Raw genomic sequence first — 19,318 nt, 5'->3', positions numbered from 1 at the left:
TAATAGCCAAACACTACATACATGCTACGCTGTAAAAATGCAGAGTTAACACTATTGGGAAGAAGGCTATGGGTTGTGGAGATGCTCTTTGAAGATCTACAGTATTTTTTGCTCTCCCACATCCCATTCTGCAAGTTTTGTCCTTCATAGTAGGCCCTTTGCTTTTCTCAGCAAAGTTCAGAATGGGTTGCCTTGAAACACTGACCCTCCTTCCCCTCCACTAGGATGGGTGGGCAAACTATACAGCAAGGAACAGCTTTAAAGCACTTGGGCTGCTGTAGGGCACAGAAACTATACTGGTTCTTCAATGGACATCTTTTCAAGCCACCTTTATGGTGTCAAGACAAGTAGAACTCCTTCTTTCCCCACTTGAAACCCACAGTCAGATGTGACAGAGATTGGTACTCAGGGGAGTTAATTCTTGTCATCTTTTTTGTCATCATTCTCTGAGGGGTAGGAATGCCACGTCAGCCTTTCCTCATAGAAGGTTATGACAACCTGTGGGCACTTGACATTGGCTCCCTTGGCAGGGACCAGGTCAGCCTCATCAGAGTTTTTCCATTTCATCAGGAACACAAGTTCTCCACTGGAGTCTGTAGCTCCAATAATCCGCTCCGGTTCCAAACCCTTGGCAAAGCCTAGTGGCTTTTCTGACTCTTCTTTCTTCTTTGGTTTGCTCTCCTCACCATTATCTTCTAAATCAGGATCAGCTTTGCGCTTGCCTCCCTCTGATTTATGTCTCGTGTGTTGTTTTCTGACTACAGGAATTCAGCAATGAGGTCGGGGCAATCCAGGTTTTCTTCTGGCTCCCATGTGTTGCCCTCATCTGAGAACCCCTTCCGCTTTAGGAGGTACTCCACTTTGCCTTTTACCACCCGACGGTCGAGAACTTTTTCTGCCACATACTTTTCTTCTAGCACCTCCTCCACTTCTTGTTTTGTTTTTCCCCATAGTGCCCGCCAGCTTTCTGGTATAAAGGGTGATGCTTTTCAGAGCAGCGCCCACGAGCCCGAGAAGAATCGATGTCGTGCTACTGGCGTGTTTTGTCGGGCCGGCCCGGGGGAGTGGCAACCAGGAAAGCAACAAGCCGGTTGACTGCGGTTGAGACCCTCACTGAAGCAGCGTACCGCAGGCCCCGGCCAACGGCCCTCCCCCACTGTTTCATTTTTTTTGTTAGGTTTTTAGATATTTATCATTAGAGATTGTTTAATTATTATAGATGTGTATTTATAAAAGCTTTAGTTCCTTTTGTTCTTTAGGTAAATTATTTCAAATCAATTTCAATATCAAAAAATAGAAATATGATTTTCCTTCATACATACTGCCAGACTATTCTCAAAAATAGCTACAAATATTTACATTACCTCCTGTGTTTAAATGTGCTGGCTTCATCACAATCTCATAAACACTGTATACTACATAATTTTTAATATATTATTTTAAAGAAGAGCTATATTCTAAGCCTGGTTTGTTTTAATTTCCTTGATTATTACTGCATATTTAATTACATTATATGTTTATGATATGTTTTGTCAGGTCATACCTATGCAAATACACCTATGTCATTATAGATGTTAACCTTCTCATACTTGAGGTTAAAATATTCGATGACAGTTGTTTCTTTTAATTTTCTTTTTCATTTTGCAAAAAATTAAAGTTTTTATTTGTAGCTGCCAATATTTTTTGTGTACTTCATTTAATTGCATCAAGTTAGAATATTATCACCAGTATAACAATTATTCCATTTTTTTTATGGTTAATTTGTTAGTCCACTTGGACTTGCTTGTTACTTGTTATATTTTATGACCATGCAATTCATGATCCAATTTATCATGTATATTTATACCTTTCCAGATTGAGATACATTATGGGAAACCATGCAAAATTTTCCTCCCCCTAAATGTGGACATTTGATACTTTCTCTTTATTGTATTATATTACACTATTTATTCTTGCTTGCTTTTTTTGCATTTACTTAATTTTACTGGCTTCAAATCAACACACTTAGTATGGTTTTAACATCTCCTCCCTGTTCTGCTTAAAACTGATCCTGGTTCTGCTTATTTGTACAAACTCAAAAATTTGGGGGCCTAATCAAATGGGCAAAGAGCCTAAAGAAATGGAATATGATGTTTACTTTCTCTTCCTTTATTGCTTTCATGGGAGGTTTGTGAATTCATGAGTCCTTTGAGTGTTAGCAGCTGACAGAGGCCTGTGTTCTCTTGGCTCAGTAAGGTAAAGGATGGCTAACAAGGTGGAAAATGGCTGGAAGAAGAGAGTGGGATAAACTCACATTTGAATGAGAAACCAGAATACCTATATACTGATTTAGACAGCTTTAAGGAAAATGATTTTCAACTATTTTAAAATGACCCCAGAGTTTGAGAAATTGGACATTGTTCAAATTAACAATGTTTACTCTTTGAATGACAATTATGAAAATGAAAAGGCAAGCAACAAAACTGGAGAAAAAATCTGAAACGCTAAATCTGACAAAGGACTTGCTTCTAGAATACAGAAAGTCTTCTTGTAGCTCAACAGTGAAAAACCAATCAACCACATTTGAAAATGGGCATAATATTTAAGACACTTCACAAAAGAATATATATATATATATATATATTCTCATATATATATATATTCTTATATATATATAGTTGTCCAATAAGCACCTGATAAGATGTTAGATATCACTAGATATCAGAGAAATGCAGATTAAAAGCACAATGAGATACCATTACACACCCATGATAATGGAGGAAAGTGAAGAGTCTGACAGTACAAAGTGCTGATGAGGATTTGGAGCAACTGGAAATCTCATACCCTGTTGATGACAATATAAAATGGTATAATAATTTAAAAAGTTTACTTAGCAGCACCTTAAAATTTTAAACATATACCTAACTTTAGCCATTCACTTAAGTATTTACCAAAGATAATAAAAACTTCTGTTAATGCAAAGATGGGTTCATGAATGAACATAGCTGCTGTAAACAAAATAGCTCAAAGTTAGAAACAAATCAAATATCCATTAATGAAAAACTTACTTGCAATTTATTGTATCTCAGTAAAGTTGATTTAAAAATGTCCTAGAACACATTCTAGTTTGTTCTGAATTAAAGTGACATGAGGGCCAAGCTTAACTTAATATGCCAGCAAAAATGAAAAAGAAGGTGAACACTTTTTTTTTCTCCGAGTTTCTCCTTTTAAAATATTTTATAATACAATGCCAAAGGTAAATGTATAATAGTCTTCCTGCCTATATTCAGACCACATACATGATGAAATAAGTAAAAACTTGTCTAAATGCATTTGAGTCTTTCTTTGCCTGATTCAGTACCTGGACTCAGTTTAATCATATCCCAACATGTGGCTATGCAAGAAGCTCTAAAAACTCAATTCACATGTGAGATCATATCCATGCCCAAGCTACAGAGAGCTGAAATGACTGAAATAATGTACTACATCTGCATAACTTGTTTTCATGCACAGTGAGATTCCTATTAAATCCTTCTTCTAAAAGCAGTTAGATTTTGGCACAACAATTCCCTGGTGCTTTTTCATATGGCTCACTTTTCTTTACCATTATATTTGAAACTGCATCATTATGATTGAAGAACATGAACTTATGATATGTAATGATGCTTTGAGGTAGAAGGAATGCAAATGAGAGTTGAAAGCCATAATACTTCCTTATCCTTATCTTCTGTTTGGGGGCTGAATATATTCTTTCTCTTTTCCCGTCCATTTGCATGTGGCTATAAAAGACCTCTGTGTTTTGGACTTGGATCTTTATTTTTTTCTATTATAATTGGAAATACTATATTTTCATTTCTATTTCATTTCTAAGGCTTCTTCTGCTGTAAAAATTCAGAGTTAAATCTTAGGTTGTATACAGAGTTTTTTCACAGACAACAGAATGAAATAATGTAAGTATTTTACATGACAAATAGCAATTTCTTCACAGCTTTCTTGAGAGGACTGTGAATTTCTCGAAAGGGATAAATACTAGAGAAAAGTTCAATAAAGGCCATATCAGAAAATAAAATTGATATCTATAATAAATCACCTTTAGTACTCTAGCACCAAACAATGTCTTGACTAAAGTTGGAAGGAATATTACCAGAGTGCTCCAGTGTAAAATAATTTTGGTATTTTTCCTCTATATATAGCACTAAAATCCTACTAGTATTTGAAGTTGTACTCTATATATTTCCTTTTGTAAAAGATAATGTGGTCTGAGATTTTAAAAAGTCAAATAAGCAAGATTTTATTTTCTTTGCACTGACTAAAATAAAATAAAAAAGAATAATAAATTTATTAGCTATTTGATTGGCATGAAAACAACTTCCATAACAGAATTATTTTAAGTCTTCATGTATCAAATTAGTAGAAGCACAACTTTCTCAATGTATAGCTTTTAGAATAGCTAACATATATTAAGTGCTTACCATAGAAACATACTTTTAGTTAGCAATTACTACTACTTGGCATTTTTATAATCTAATAAGGAATAAATCTGTTTTTATAAACTAAAGGAATTAAACTTGAACATCTGTGAAGGACATGTAGACTGGATTGTTATCAATTATAATCTAAATCAATCCTGAATCAGATAACTCCACATTGCTATTACCAATATCATTTATAGATGTAGAAGTTGAAGCTTAAAGAGAATAATTAACTGGGACAAGATCACAGAGTACTTAAGTGGCAGACTAGAATTGAAATCCTGGCCTATCTGACCCCAGGACTCAGGACCTTTGGTTGCTAATTTTATATCCAAAACTTAATTGGTCTCTGGAAATTATATCTATGCTCACAAAGGTATTAATTTTGTTCTTCATCTTTACCAATGTGTGCTTCATCTTTCAGGTCATGGACTACCTTTGTTATTTAAACAACATAACAACAACAATGATATACCCACAACATTGTTTATTAGAATCTGTGCTGAATGTTTTTTTGTTTTGTTTTGTTTTTTGCGGTATGCGGGCCTTTCACTGTTGTGGCCTCTCCCGTTGCGGAGCACAGGCTCCAGACGCGCAGGCTCAGCGGCCATGGCTCACGGGCCCAGCTGCTCCGCGGCATGTGGGATCTTCCTGGACTGGGGCACGAACCCGCGTCCCCTGCATTGGCAGGTGGACTCTCAACCACTGCGCCACCAGGGAAGCCCTGTGATGAATGTTTTAAAGAAATTATTTTATTCTGTACTAAAAGCTACCTTACTATTTTCATTTTTTTAAAGAAGATAACCAACATTTAGAGAGGTGAAAGTCCCAGAACAATGCTACACAAGAAGAATGGTTAGAGCTGGGATACAAATCAAGTTCATGCTATGCAAAGTTCAAACAGGCTTTCAACGACTAAGGCTTCATTGCCTCAGAGAGTGACCCACTAAATGGTTTTTCCCAACTTCTTCTCAGTTGCTCATATGAGACTTCCTTTTCAGTCTAATGATACATCTTATTTCTGCAACAACAGTATATCCAAATACATGTCTGAAATTTTGTTAATGAGAGTCTGTATAACATCGCTGTAAAGAGTATAGGTCAGGTCAGGAGCAGACAGACCTAGGGTGAGTCCCATCTCCCACACTAGCAAATTAATTCACTAGAGGTAGTACAATTGGCTTGTCTAGTTTCCACCATGATTCTCTATTTCCTTCCACCCCGCATTTACTTATTTCCCATATGTATTTCTCTTACTTTCTTCCAAGGACAACAACTTCTAGACCTTTAGACACTTGACCTTGGAGCTAATGAAATATTCGTTGATTATATTAATTTTAATTTACCTATAATAATGGGTATCATTTACAGAGTACTTGCAATTTGCCAGGCTCTGTGCTGAGGGCATGTTCTTCAATATTTGGTATTATCCTACCAAACACTTTAACAGGCAGGTACAATTATCATTCTCATTTTTTAGATGAGGAAACTCAGGCCTCAATACATTAGTTTTTCCAAGGTCTCACAGTTTCTATGTGGTGGGGTCTATATTTAACTTGAGATCCTCTGAGTCTTCATTTTTAATGACTACAAACTACACAATGCTCAATGTTCTCATTTATATGTTATGTTCTACAAAAGCTTGGATTTACAGTCTGGGATAGTTCTATTTATTTTTAGATTCTATACTTAAGGTTTTATCATTCAAATATTCTGGCAGTGCAGCTAGTGAGAGAACAGAGCTCTGTTTGAACATTTAGGATGATACAGAGAAGGCCATTTTACTTAGGAGAAGGGTTGGAATTCTTCCAGGTATTTATCACCTTTTCCTGACCTACAGAAGAAAAGTGACTAATTCAATTACCTACACTTTTTACCCTTGTCTGATTTGCTTGCTATAATTTAGAGCTAGTCCATTCGTATAGCAAGACAGGCCATATATAGCAAAATCGATTTTCAAATAGTATTCTCCTGTTTGGCTAATATTGTAACTATTTGATTCAATGAAAAAATTAAGTACATAATGTTCTTGGAGGTTGAAAATATAATTAATATACATATGGCTAAACAAAAATTATTAAGTACATACTAATGTATTTTCTTCATTTGTCACTTGACATTTACAAGGGTCAGATAAGTGCAGTGATTTTGCCATTTCCATGTTTTACTCCAATATTACACGTAGATTTAAGAAACTGAATTCATAATATTTATAAGATAGCTCTAACAGACATTAAAAAAGAAATCCTTTAAGAAATCTCTTTTCAGGAGAGTTAGTAACTATTTTATCTCATTTAAATGCAAGTTATATGTCTGAAAGCACCACCGATATGAAGCAGATTTAACTTCACTGACATTACAGGTCACCTACAGACATTCAGTTTTGTGTGTAAAAGCTAAAGATGAGATAATTCATTCAAAGGTGTATGTTTGGAAAAGGGCCCAGGTGAGATGCCTATAAATTAAACATTTGGCAAAATTCCTTATAGAAATGGAAAATGTCATTTTGGAAGTTTGGTTTGGTGGATTTTAACAGCTGCACTATAAACTGTAATTGCAATTTAAACAACTTTTGATGCCACTCTAGAAAGATCTTAACCTGTTTAACCTGCCACCCCTCGGTGCTTGCAAGTAAGACACAGATATAATTTTATGAACTGCTGGAGAAATTTCCCCAATTATTACTTGACTCCACAGTCACTGTTACATGTAACTCACTCAAAAGTTAACTATGATCCATGGGTCTATGAAAAAAGAACAACTTAACACTTGAATGTATGAGTCTAAATTCCAAAGGTACTTGTAGAAGAAAAAGCAAATAAATATATTTGATCACTAAAAAGTTAATCTTTTCAGACTAATATTCTATGCCTATTTTTTAGAAACTCTGAAGGCAGCATTTACTTTCAGGATCAATTTTGTCTACATGAAAATAGTATGTATTTCAGTAGTATTATATGAGTTATAACTTTTGGAAAATAAAGTTTGTAATAATTATATTTTTTTCATTAGGAAATTGAAAAGCATTCTTTTGGAAAGAATACAGTAAATCTCATTCAAAAGTGTGAAAGCCAAAATAAACATAAACAATGCATGCCAATTTTTAAACTATACCATAAATAACATTTCAAATGTGTCAAAAAATCATGGACATAGAAATGTTAAAACACATATTGGATTACTCAGTGGAATAGGAAAATATAAAAGTAGTAGGCCCTTATGCCCTTATTTGGCAGTTTGGGTAATCTCAAAATTTTTAACTATCTTAATAACTTAAATTATACTATTACGGTCTCTTTTCTTCTGTTAACTTTACTTGAGGTTATATTTTCCCTTAAAAAAAAAACTTGCCCATATATAGATAGCAGAGTCTTTATCTTTTGAAAAATTATTTTTTTTCAAAAGAAAAATACTTTAGTCGCATTTTCCACGTTGAGTTTTATGCTAGTTTGAGGCATGCTCCATCCGAATTACAATAGATAATTAGTGTGGAATGCTGAGCTAAAACTGTTTGGAAAAAATACAAATATAATGAATACCAAAGAAATTCAGTAAATTTTTTTCTGTCATAAAGAAATATATAACAACAAATAAATTCATTATTTAATGGATGTTTTTTGAACCAAATATTAACACCCAATATAAAGTTGTCTTGTTCAATAATGAATTTACATTTCTAAGTGGATGATACATATAAAAAAATAATGTTCAACAAAATAGTTTTCCTTTCTTATTTAAAATTTCTAATGTTTAAAATTAAAGTATCATGCATATTTTCTTCAATCTTCATTTATACTTATAATGTTTTCCTTAGATTAGTAAAGACTAATGAGTGAAATTTTAGAAAAGACACTGAAAATCTTTACTGTATTGTTCTTCAATAGTTACTTACTGAGAGCATTTAAAAACATTAATATGCTTTGTTACAAAAATGCCAAAATGGGACATGTTTCATAATAATAATGACTTTCATTTTACCATGATTGTCTATATTATCCTTTTCATTATTTATTTTAAAAATAAAAATTAAAAGTCTAACATTTGCATTAAACTTTAGTGTTTTAAGTGTTTCCACAAAAGTTATTACTTTATTTACATTATTATAATACTTTCACTAGTAATTCTTATCTTGGTTTAACAGATGGGGAAATTGAGTCTCAAAAATTTCATTCAAATATTATTAAAAATGATCTGGAACTAAAATCTTGACCATCCAACTTCAATTCCTTGATCTCTTTTATTATTCCACTGAAGGGTGGCAGAATATGTCACCTTAAAATATGCCACTCTGGCATGAAGATTATTTTGATTTAAAGGCACTTGAAAAGCAGCAGGTGCAAGAAAAGCACTCTGACCCCCCTTTTTCTTCTTGAAAGCAGGAGATAAAACTCCCATGTGAAATATGTCCTCCCTTTCCCAGAGGAAAGAAACATTCTTATTACCAGAGACAGGGAGTCCAGGCTGAGAGAATTCTGTACAGACATTATTAAAATGACTTTTGTCTTCCTTTCGTCTCTACATATATTTTACTTTTCCACAATTGCTTCTCTTTGTTCAGCTTCATATATAGCACTTAGGTTTTGTCAATCCTTTGGGAGACTCCCAGGCCACATAAAACTTATAAGAAATAAATTGAATGCTTTTCTTTTGTTTACCTGTCTTTTGTTATAGACCCCCAGCTGAGACCTAAGATGGGTAGAAGAAATATTTTTTCTTCCCCTACACAACTCAAGACATCTTTTCAAAAGATGCTTACCCAATTGATTATTCTCCCTGATTAGATCTCTTTAGAAGACCAATAGAACCATAAACAGAGTTTAAATTGAATTAGTTCTGTGTATGGAAGAGGGATTTGGATAATTAAAGTTAATAAATTATGACAGGAAAAAATAAACACAAGCACATACAATTTCACTAGTGCCACTAAGGACCATATTAGCTATCTGACAAAAGTCACATATGTATATTACATATTTAAATAGGTAAAATGACAGCACAATATATATGAATCATGCCACTCAAATCTTAAGTCCCATGAATGCAATTATTCCTTAAAGGGAGAAATAATTTTAGTTTAGGAAAGCAGGAAACAATGACTTACAGAAAAATAGAGAAAGAAACTCAAATATTCTTCACAACTCAAAGCTCTCAGCTTGTGTAGGGACTTAAGTTTAAGCCTGGTACTGACGCTCTGGTGCACTCTGAAGGGATGAGCCAAACCCTTAGAGATGTTACATTTTTGACATTTCATTAGCTACAGAGCTTTCCTTTTTTTTTCAGTAGAGCCAAGTAAGCGTTACAGATCCCATGACTCTTTTCAAAGTGAGTCAGAGGTGGCACAGGTGCCTTAGTCAAATAATTCCCTTGCCAGTAACATAACTTCTAATTAGATGTGGCATAACAATTTCTTATGGAATATAGAAAAGACTGAACCATGTATTTTCCTCCAGAATTAGATGAAAATTAAAAGTTTTTGAAGTTTATTTCAAGACAAGTGATTACCTTTTTTCAGCCCCTTTGTGCTATTTATCTTTGCCTACTGCAGCTTCATCGGAGGCTTACCTGGTGGTGCCATGGAATGTTCCCATAACTCTTAAGGTTCTGCGACCTTTCCCATACTCAATTAGATCTTGTGTTGAGTTCACTTAGAACCCCAGAGAATATAAAATTAATTTTTTTAGACTTATCAGTGAGCGTGCCAAACAGGGCCCTTAGAGACTAAGAGCCTGCCTGGACCACTTCCAATTATTAATGTTCCCTGGTAATTTGAAAGAAGATGAAGTGTGAAAACAAAGTTACAAAAATTTTAATATTTTATATTTAACTAACATGTAGTTAAACATAAACATACAAAATACAATGACTTAAATGTAACCACATTACATTTGAGGTTCTTCTTGAATATGAGACTTAGGCCAAATGGACTTTCTGGTCTCTCAATAAATTAGCCTTGATATGAAACTCCTAAAATACTCAAGGGTATGGAAAAACACAAAGTGTAGCTCCCATAAATGAGTATTTTTTTAAAAGAATGCTCATTTAAATTCAGGTAGTACAGTGTGAAACTAACAGCAGAAACTCTGCAGTCAGAGTGACGAACGTGATTATTGGCTCTGCTACTTACTAGCTGTGTGAACTTGTGTTTTGTTTCCTCTATTGTATAATGGAAATATTACTTATTTCATAAGGTTAATGATTTAATATTCACAAAGTGCTTAGGAGAATTCCTTGGCATATATATTTGTTGTTGTTGTTAAATAATTAAAAAAAGGTAGCATTGTATATTATGTTCGTCAGTGTCTATATTAAACACTCCCAAAGTTTCAGTGGCTCAAGTTAATGTGATTTATTTATCACAGTGCCATGTGAGTTTGGAGGCTCTACTGAAAAATCTTATTCTGTAGTTAAACAGGGACCCAGGTTACTTAATTTTGTGGGTCTCTCATCCTTACGTAAGTCCCAGGTATCTTCTGCATCAACTGGCCAACAGGTAAATGAAAAGAGTGTGTAGAGGCTGGCTTAGGATGTTTTATGAGAGGTGCATAATTTTACCCATGTTCCACCAGCCAGTCCAGAATGACATGGCCCTGACCAAGAAGAACAAAGGCTGCAAACTGTAGTCTTTCTGTATACCCAGGACAAGGAAACAGGGTTGATTTTCATCTGATGAACCAGGAACATACATGATAACTGTCACATTAATATTTTATCTACCTTAAAAGAGCTTGAAAAAACAGCACAATGGTACTTAACATTCATAAGGAATCTCAATTGAATTGGTGGCTTCTGCATTCTATTTTTTCCCAATAAAGATGTGGAAGTCAGTCATATAAAGATGGATAAAGAGTGGCAATTATTTATCTTTTAAATCCACTGGAAATTATTGTTAGGTTGACCATGGAAAATGAACTATATCTAGTGTATTTTTGAAATCTGTTTTTCCTTTGGACAGACCTAGTTCCTTTCCTTTCCCCTCTGTTTGTTTTATGACCCTAAAAACCGATTTTCTCTAAAGGTCATTTTACCTCTAAATATTTCTTAAATCCATCTACTTCTTTCCACCTATTTGGCATAACTTGAGATCAAATTATCATTTTTCTTGCCTGGACCATTGCATTGACTTCTGAACTGATCACCTTACATCTACCTTTGTCTGCTTCCAATTTATTTACTGCAGCCATTTGATTTTTATCTCCTAAATCTTTTTACAATCGTTCCATTTCTTTAAGTCAGCTCCACAAAAGCTAATCTAACTGACTCTTGTTTCCTTCCGTGCCGTTCTCTTACCTGCTCTCCACCATACAAATCATCCTTCATTTCCAGGACATGCTGAAATGCTTCCTGTCCTAGGGCTTTAGCAAATGCTGTTCCTTAGGTCCAAAGGTTCTTCTCCATACATTTTTAGGTAATTCCTACCATGTGTCAGATCTGAGAGATTGCGTCTTCAAAGATGCAGTGACCTGCACAACTACATATTATTTTGTTTACTTTCTCATGGCACCTTTAATTCTTGTTCATAGAACTTTCTTATAATTGTAGTTAAATAATAAGTGGTACACTTAGATATATAATATCTGTCTCCTTTACTAAAATGTTGCCTATAAGATTGTGTTGATCAGAACACCATCTCTAGCACCTGACAATATTCACCACAAAGAGGAGACACTTAATTTTTATTGAACAAATGTGGCTCATTTTAATTCTGCATCAACAAATAATTTCATTCATTATCAATTTATGTTTGATGTCTTACAATATACCAAGGACTGTGCTGCACACTACAGATTCAAATTTAACTGAACGGTCCTATGGTCTTTGAGTTGCTGAAAATGCAGCGGTGGGGCCAAAAAAGTAAATGAAAGATGATAAAATGTAACAAGAAGTAGTTGGATACAAATTTCATGAGGAAATAAATGAACATATATAATTTTTCTTTTTTAATGAGGGGATTTTCAAGAAAAGGTAATATTTTGGCTTTCTGTCCTTTGTCACCTCAAATCTTGGTATCTGCCAAATTGGGGAGGGCTAGTATATGCACAAAGCCCTGTGAACTTAACTTCCAAAGACATTACTGATTGATGAAAGGAGTCTCCTTTCTCTGAACAAAGAAGAGTTCTATCTTGATGAAGACTTCACTGATTGCAAGGAAAAGAAACAAACTCAAACTGAGGAACTGAGAAATTCATTGTAGAGGTACCATGGACAGAACAATTATTCAGGTAGGTAATAAATATAATGGTAAAAAATTTTGACCCCATGCTTTATTCATACATTGAACTAAGTGTCATGCAGATATCATTTCAAATCAACTAGGTTTCCATAAAGGTGACACCCAAAAGTTCTCAAGAAAGACAATTCTGAGCTATAATTTATCCTATTTGTCTTCATGAACTGCTCTAGCTTATTGATTTATATCTCATCTTTTAATTGTAAAATCTCTCGTCCAATGATTTTCTTCATTATTTGATATTCCAAATTTACCAGGACTGACTCTTCATTGTGAATTCTGTCTCAAGAATCTTACATTCTCAGTTTTATATACTAAACAAGATAGAAAAGTTTTAATTATTGCATTTAATTTTTGCATAAGGATTACTGTTGATAATTCTAGAGTCTACATTCATATTTTATTTATTCATTCTATTAATTTTATGTATTCATTTTTTTTTAACTTTTTTTTTTTTTTTTTTTTTGCGTTATGCGGGTCTCTCACTGTTGTGGCCTCTCCTGGTGCAGAGCAGAAGCTCCGGATGCACAGGCTCAGCGGCCATGGCTCATGGGCCCAGCCACTCTGTGGCATGTGGGATCTTCCTGGACCAGGGCACGAACCCGTGTCCCCTGCATCGGCAGGCGGACTCTCAACCACTGTGCCACCAGGGAAGCCCTATGTATTCATTTTATTTACTCTCTCATTTATTTATTCTTTACATAGTACTTCCTATGTACTAGGCATTGATTTACTGGAGATATAACAGAGAAAAACACTGTTTAATGTCTGTGACCCAGATAACTCTGCCATTGCAAGTGCTATTCAAAGTATCCCCTAATTGAAAATATGAAGAGAAAACTTAGAATTACCAATGATTTAAAATGAAAAACAAATAAAACAGCATGATATATGGGAACCAAACATTTGAAACAGAAGAACCTACCAACAAATAATATACTCAATGAAGGAAAGACCAAATCACTCAAGTGAATAAAATATGTATCTTGGAAGTTACTTTGAGAGGATAATACATCCAATAAAAAACATAAGATGCCCTCCACTTTTGGTACTACAGGAAATCAGATAAGCTGAAAACACTCTAGCTACAACACCGTAAGACATTCTCCATAAAATATTAAAAACATGCTGATATTGTATAGCTGAGCTGTCAGGGCAGTAAGGAAAGTTCATAGGTTTTCTCCAAAAGGGAGAAAACAAAAAGTCAGAGTGGTTAAGCATATGCTGAAGCTTTGATAGTGGTGGTGGCAGAAGTGACAATATGCGGGAAGGTTGGGAGAGGTTGCTAATCTCTTTAAACAAAGGGACTTTTTACCTTTAAATTTTTATTTTGACATAATTTCAGAATCACAGAAAGGCTGCGAGAATAGTACACGTAATTCCCAAACACGCTTCTTTGAGATTCTCAAATTGTTGAAATCTACTTACCTATAATTTTCATTTCTTCAACAGTTCTTTCTCTCTTTCTGCACCCATTTTAGATGCGTGATTTGAGGATTATTTACTGAAATTAATTGAAAAAGTAATGAACAAATTGTAAACTAACAAAAATCTAGTAAAACACAACTAAGAAAAGATGAAGAAGGAATTAGGAAATACCCTAAGTTCCAATATGTATATTATGTATACAAAATCCTCAATTCATTTATCTCAAATTTCCTCCTGAAAAGACATATATTTTGAATGAAGAGATTGTCACTTTGGAACCAAGTAGCCAAAGCTTTAAACACCTGGATATCTGATAATACAGAGCATTATTCCATCTCAGAATTATGGGAATCAATTTCATGAAATATTAGTTTTATATGTCTGTGATTGTTAAACAGCATTAAATGTTTCACTTTGTGCATACCTACAGAGCCATTTCTAATACATTTGGGGTACAATAAGAGTGAAATACAATCACTAACGTAATATTAAGAAAGAAATATGATCTCCACTTAATTATTAACCTAGGGAAAAATGATTGACTATACAAGATAAGAAATCCCTGCTCAAAATTTACATTTGATTTAATTTGCATCAATGCTTCCACTAGTTTAAATACATTTATCAGGCTATTAACATCTCTTGGGACCTACCCTATGGAACAATATGTCTTCTGAAATTGTTCTCTATGATTAGTTGCTTCTTATACAGAATTCATGCTGACATAATTCTCTTAAAAAATGTCTCTATAAGCATACAGATTAGTTTAGCAAGAATAGCTATTTGCTTATCTTCACTCATCTACATATGAATATATTTTTCATTTTTGTCTATTGTTTATATATACCTGAAAATTTATTACAGTCTTATTGATTCATTTGTTACCTACAAACTAAGTTACCTAGAGGATTCTAGCCACCATTTTATGCTACTTTATATTCATAATTTATTTGACTCTCTCTAGGTGATGAGCCCAAAAATAATTGAAAACATGTTTCTAATACTGCTCTACTTAAATCCAAAACAGTAAAGTAGAAGTTTAGAATTATAGTTCTAAGAGCAATGCTTCTGTGTTTGGTGTTCTGGAGCTGGGTCTATGCTGGTAATGCTAACAGAAGAGTGCAGTTAATTATTCAAGTGGTTTCCAAAACTGAGTATGTGTTATATTATGCAAGTAAATTTCAATAACACTTGCATTTATTAGAAAAACATTAAAAATATTCATTCAATTCATTTTACCTAGAAATACACTATCTGAATTTCGACATCATACTAATATTGCAGTTAGGCCTGTAAATTCTTCAAATATATAGCTGCAATTTTCTGAGACTAAATTCTATCTGAAGAGCAGACACCAATTTTCCTTTTTTTTTTTTGTTTTTTTGGCTATATAGTACACAATAACTGCAGATATACTTCAGTGATACAGAATATCCTAGCTTGAACAAAACATTTTAAATGCTCTATCAGAAGATATTTATGTCAAAAGTATATATTTTAAGTATAAAAGCAATTTCCAGAAAGCCCCTTTTATCAGTTTCCTATGGCTGCTATAACAAATTACCACAAATGGCAGCTTAAAACAAGGGGAATTTGTTATGTCACCATTCTGAAGTCAAAAGTCAGTATCACTGGGCCAAAATCAAGGTGTCAGTAGGGCTGTGCTACTGGAAGCTTTAGGGGAGAATCCCTCCCTTACCTCAACTAGCTTCTGGTGGCTACCACATTCCTTGGCTTGTGGTCCCATCTCTCAAATTTCAGCCTCTGTTGTCACATTGCCTTCTCTTTCATCTGTCAAATCTTTCTCTGCCTCCCTCTTATAAAGAGACATGTGGTTGTCTTTAAGGTCTACTAGGCTAATCCAGGATAATCTCCCCATCTGAAGATACTTAATTTATCACATCTGCAAAGTGTCTATTTGTCAGTAAAAGTAAGGGTCACAGGTTTCAGGCATTAGGATATAGCTATCTTTGGGGGGCCATTATTCAGCCTACCACATCCCCTTATAGCTACCTTCATATTTTCAAAGTCTAATTCCTCATACATATATGGTGATTAAAGTACTTCTTTAACTCAAAGCTTCTTAGTGAATTTTGAGTCATAATGTAATTTCCCAGGATCTAGAGCTATGCTAGGTGATACTCTTCTAGGAGTTTTAAATAAAGTTTAAGCTACAGTGCATAACTCTTCTTCAGGTATCCTGGTGTCTCAGAATGGTTTCTTCTAGCATCTCTGTCTGAGAACAGTACCATCTATTCTCCTAAACCAGACACCTAAGACATATCCCTCTCCTTCACTGCCCTTTCCTGTGCCCCTACCCCAAATTCCAATCCACCATTTGTCCTGGATGACCTTGACTCTAAATCTCTTTCAGATTTTCCCATTTTTCTCTCTTTCTGCTTTTGCTAGTCTGGCTCATTTGATCACTAACCCTTGCCTGAGGTTTGGCAATAGCTTCTTTATTGGTCTCAATGTATTGTCCTCAATCCACTCTCAACCCTGAAGTTAGAAGTACCTTTTCAAAGCACAAAGATGATTTTGCATGAAAAATAAATCCATCCTCTGATTTTGGGATGAAGGTCAAAATTTTTAACATGGTCAAAAACACTACTTCTGAAATTTGGCTAGTACCACTCTCAGTTTTCTGCAATTTAGTCCATAGCTTTGGGCTGGGGGAACTTTTCCCTGACCATAGGGAAGGCAAAGTCCCAAGGCACCTATGAGCTCAGCTAAAACTTTTAAATTTGAACAGAATGAAGACTTCACACTCTGATTTAAAAACACTCTGGTTTGAGATAAGCTAGAGAAACAGAGACGACAAACAGTCACAGAAGGTAGTAGAAATGCTAGAAAAGAGTAGTAAAGATGGACTCCTGAGTCAGAGAGAAGAGAAGATCACCTTGTGTTTCCGACTTTGCTCTTCCAGAACAGCAAGCTCTACTACGCTTTAGGATCTTGGGTTCTATGAGATCTTGCTGAACTTAAAATAATAAAAGTTCCCTCTATTTTTACCATCTTTTTTCATTTATGCTGAAACTTGAATGGGTGTTTATTAAAACCAAAATAGCAGTGGATTGGACAAAAGATTAGAGTTAGAAAAGACAGAATATCTGTGGTAAAGTACATGGATTTATTCAGAACAAAATATTTTTATAAGGTAAATAGAACTCAATTTCCCATTACACATGTCCAAATAACACTAAAATAAGAAAACATTAAGATAAAGGAGTTAGAGGCCATCTTATGACAAAGTAATTGTAGGAGTGATTGACAAATGCTTAAATTGACTTTTTTTTTTTTGGTACATGTGTACTATCTCAGAGAACATTGGAAACATTCAGTAAATATTGTTTTTGTTAACATGATGATGCTGATAATTACGTGTTTCCTGAATTTAGTTAATTTAATTGATCAGGGCAGGATATTAATGAGGTTATAGCTACAGATCTTATAGTTTGCTCAGTTCCATTTAAGGGCCCACAGATTGACTTCTCACCTCAGTAAGTCACCACTGCTATGTATCATTAACTGAAATAGCAACTAAAGTGAGAGATTACATCTGTAAAATGACTACTTCAGAAAAAAATTATTCAAATCTTATACTTTACTTATTATGGGTCACTAGTTTCATCTTTGTGTATGAAAACTAGGATACTTTATATCTTTGATGATGAGACAGAGAAAAACAGCCTTTTGTTCTGTTTCTTTTTTGGTCTCTGTGCATAGTCATACAAAAGACTCCTTTTAAAAATTATCCTGAAACATAAAGTAATCCTTGTTTAAAATTCCGAAGACTAATTTCTATTCTGCAGGAATTACATCAACCATTTTAATTGTTTTGATTATCTGAAAGAGCTTTTCCATATAATTGCACCAAGAAGAGACGCCAGCTAACAAAGTTGCTCACGCAGTTAGAATAATTATCTTAATGTTATAAACTTATAACAGATCCAGTGGAAATTACTAATGGCAGCAGTCAAATATTATGTAAGTAAAATTAGATTTTTACGTCCACTGATTTGATTTTTGTTAATTTTGTATATTAAAGCGAAGGAAAGTAACAGAAAAGAGCAGAAATTATAATGAATTATAGAATCAGAATCTAGTAAACAAAGAGTCGCTGGTTACATGGAAGAAACTGGAACTTTATATTCTTCAGAAATAAATCTTAATGAAAGGTTAATCCCAGGACACTTTCTGAATTCCTCATAAGACAGCTGTAGTTGATTCATCGGGGCTTTACCTAATGCTGGTCTCAGAGATCTTCACCAATATTTTGTGTCAATTTGAATATATTATGTATAGGTCAAATTCTCAGGTGTTACCTGCAGTTGCTTACGTGAATTAATCCCTTTTCCTACTTAATGAGTTTAGAAAGATACCCAAATTGTTATACTGTATAAGGTACTCTTAAGTATGTTACTTATATATTTAAATTAATTATCTGAATAAAGGCTACAGAGGTCAGCAACATGCCCAAAGTGTGATACAGCTAGTAAGCTGTGTACCAGGATTTAGATTTAGACCTTAGGATAATGACTCCTAAACCCCATTGTAAACTACTTGCTGTTTTTTATGTATACATTTATATACCTGTATTTTACAAATATTAAACATAGATATCATCTAGAAAGTGCTATAAGATGGAAAACTCTGACTGCTATAACTAAAATGTTCAGATAATTCAATTTTTAATAAACCAACTCTAGCATTATGTTAAAATGGTTATTTAAATATAGTATATTAGCTTAACATTATAATAAAGTTTATTTCAAAGTTTTGTGTAGCATAAATTGTGACTTCATAAAACTATTTGATTTGTTTAAACTTTAATTATTTCCCTTAGATGTTTTCCCCTCTTCCTTTTTCTCTTTCATATACATATAAACAGATGTAGATATTATATATTATACACATTATTTAATTTCATCAAAACATAGGTATAAATGTAGACAGTATCTATTAAGATTTTTATCAAGCAAGTATGCTTGCTGTGAGGAGACTTTTATTTTTTAGCTTACTATGCCAATATAAGTTTTCTAAAGCAAAAATTGTGCACTTAGATGTCAAGCCATTTTGAAACACATTGAACTGTGAGTCCCAACTGCTGCTACATTCCAATCTTAGTGAGCCAGGCTTGAAAGCTGAGAACATCTTACAGATCTCCTTTGATATCTGAACTAAAACATTTTTTTCAAACAGTGGGTAATAA

General features: G+C 33.9%; 1 pseudogene across 1 annotated transcript; it reads right to left on the bottom strand.

Moving 5' to 3' along the window:
• Nucleotides 1–414: 414 nt before the first annotated feature.
• On the bottom strand, nucleotides 415–15,853 carry LOC307051281 (chromobox protein homolog 1-like; annotated as a pseudogene). Its single transcript has 2 exons — nucleotides 15,806–15,853; nucleotides 415–1,095 (listed from the first exon to the last, which is right to left on the bottom strand). The product of its transcript is annotated as a chromobox protein homolog 1-like (transcript).
• Between the last annotated feature and the right edge of the window lie 3,465 nt (nucleotides 15,854–19,318).

This window comes from Hyperoodon ampullatus, assembly GCF_949752795.1.
Source record: "Hyperoodon ampullatus genome assembly, chromosome: 4".
Taxonomy (NCBI): domain Eukaryota; kingdom Metazoa; phylum Chordata; class Mammalia; order Artiodactyla; family Ziphiidae; genus Hyperoodon; species Hyperoodon ampullatus.
This window is presented reverse-complemented; position numbering and strand designations above follow the sequence as displayed.